The sequence below is a fragment of the Chaetura pelagica genome, unplaced genomic scaffold (assembly GCF_000747805.2).
Source record: "Chaetura pelagica isolate M959 unplaced genomic scaffold, ChaPel_1.0 scaffold494, whole genome shotgun sequence".
Classification (NCBI taxonomy): Eukaryota; Metazoa; Chordata; class Aves; order Apodiformes; family Apodidae; genus Chaetura; species Chaetura pelagica.
The window spans coordinates 402,961-405,623 of NW_009952992.1; positions in this window are offsets into that span (position 1 = coordinate 402,961).

Here is a 2,663-nt window from a genome sequence, read left to right on the forward strand (position 1 = left end):
AGAGAAATCTTCCTGGAGATGGCATTCCTTTAGCTGGTTTCCCTTGCCAAGGATGGCTAGGGATGGGCAGCAGTGCAGATGCCACCTTCTTCCAGTACCCGAGTACACGAGATGCCCTCAGGGAACTGATCTGGGGACACAAAGGAAGGACCTGCCTCAGGAAGGAGGTTGTCCCCACATACTCTCTGTGCAGATGGAGCCAGAGTCCCAAAAATCTCTGGAGCTCAGAGCTACAAAGCAGGAGCTGTGAGGGTTGGTGGCTCTTCTGCAACATCACTTGGCCACTCCTTGGGTCCACCACCACAGCACTGTAGGCTGCTTAAGACCAGCTTTCCTAGAAAAGTGGCAGAAAGAGGGGTTTGAAGCAGGGTGAGCATTGATTTTTCTTCCTCCTCTCCTGCTTTAGGCACAGGCAGCTGCTCAACGCAGAAGAGAGGAGCCCAACACCCCTGCCACCTCTGGGAGAAAACTGATGGAGCAGAGAGTCAGGGGTCTGGAACTGCAGCTGGAGGGGGCACGGAACAGGCAGGAGGAGAGCACACTGCAAGTGGCACGTGCAGAGGAAGGGATGAAAAGGTTTGAGAAGCAGTATCTCCTGGGCCTGGAAATTTTACAACACCAAAGCAAGGTGATTGGAGAGCTGGAATTGCAGCTGGAGAAAGCATGGTGCAGGCACAAGGAGAGCACCTTGCAACTGGCACAGGCAGAGGAAGGGATGAAAGTACTTGAAGAGCAGTACCGGGTGGGCCTGGAAATCACAGCATGCCAAAGAGAGATGATTAGAGAGCTGGAATTGCAGCTGGAGAGAGCACAGAACCAGCTGGGGGAGATGGCAGAAATGATCAAGTAAGTCCAAATGTGTTCTTTTCCCCACCTAACACACCCTGAGCCTTTTCATCGTGGCTTTTCCTTCCCACATCCCTGTCTTGGCTCTGGCCATAGGGATGGGTGCACGTTCAGGACAGCTCTCCAGAATGCACCTTGGGCTCTCCCGTGATGGGCTGGTTTGCCTTTCTCTTTCCTGACCCCAAAGCATCAAAACTCACCAGGCCTGGCTGGAGGATGAGTTAAGTTTGTTTCCCTTTAGCAGTCTTCTCCAGCCAGCTCCTCTTCCTGCATGTCTGCTGGGACACAGGAGCTTCCTTTCCGCTGCTGTCCTCCTCCAGCAGAGACCAAAAAAACCACTTGACCAAGCACAGGGGGCACAATAGGTGCCTGGGAGGCAACACCAACCCATCCAGCTGCTGGTGGCAGGGGTATCTTCAGGGGGAGTTCACACTGGGAGGAGGGAAAGAGCCCTGAGTCCTCCCTGCTTTCTAGGAAAGGTCCTACCAAGAGATCACCCCTATTGCTTGAAAGCCTGAGAAGCAGCACAGTGGCTCCAGGTCTTGTTTCCTTCAGTCTCACAGTGTCACACTCACCCCTGGGAAACTGCTTTGTGCACAGACACCAACATCCTTGCATCCTTTTCTGCAGCACTGAGGAGATACCAGCAGAGACCAGTGCCAAGAGCCCTCAGAGGTGGACACAGAGCCTCTTCACTCCAACATGCAAGAGTCTGAGCAGGATCACAGGACAGAGCAGAAACCCATCAGACTCAGGTGAGCAGCTCCAGACAGGATTCTTCAGTGGTCAGGTGGGTTAGGGAATCCAGTTGGGTTTGGCCAGGGATACCAAAAGAGCTCAAGTAATTATACATAATTCCTGCCCATGTGGAACCAGGAGAACAAAACCACTTGTGTGTCCTGCACAGCATAAAGGAGGTCCTGGTTAAGGTGGACACCCAAGACATGTGGCCAGTTCTCTGGAGAAGAACTGCACCTATTTCATGACAACTGTTCCTCTGGAGTCTTGAGGGACAGTATCTCCACTTTGCCTTGGAGGCTTTGCCTGCATATGGTGGGTGCAGAAAGAAAGTGTTTTGGCCACACAAGTTCTACTTGCCTTCCCCTGGGAAGGACAGATGTGTGCTGTGCTGGGAGGTTTCCCCAGCCTGGCTCCCTTAGAGAAGCATTGCCCATTCAAAGACAGATGATCCTGGGAATGCAGAAGCTGATGCAAAACCTTGTGCTCCATAGAACCCCCCTTCTCAACCTGCCAGGAAAATGGGGCACTTGAAGGCAAAGTGGTCTCAGGCTTCTGGAGTGTCAGCAGATACTGTTTGTGGGGTTTGCCTGGGTTTATTTGTTGTGGGCAGCCTCTGGAATTGCCTTCACAGCCTTTAGAAAATGACCTGACTGATGGTCCAAGATGGAAAACCTTTTTCTCTTCCTTTCCATGTGTCCCTTTCAGCCTTTTGTTTCCTCTGGTGGGCTCAAATCTCTCCAGACCTTCACAGCTGATAGTTGTCCATGGACTGCCCCAGGTAGCTCTGCTGCAGAACTAACAGGGGATCTTGCATCTTCTCTTCCAGTCACTGGTGAATGGGAAGCTGTATCCATTGGGGACTCTTCTCTCTAGGGAGCAGGACCCAAACATGATGCTCAGCAGGTCCTTTCCTTCAGGGTTTGGCCTGGCAAACCTTGTGCCTGGATTTTTTTCTTTTTGTTGCTTGTGATTTTATTCTGTTTTAAAATTAAAAATGTTGACTAAAGGAGGAAGTGACAAAGTGACATTTATTACCAAAACGTCCCCATTTTAACAAGGGGAAAAAAAAAATACAT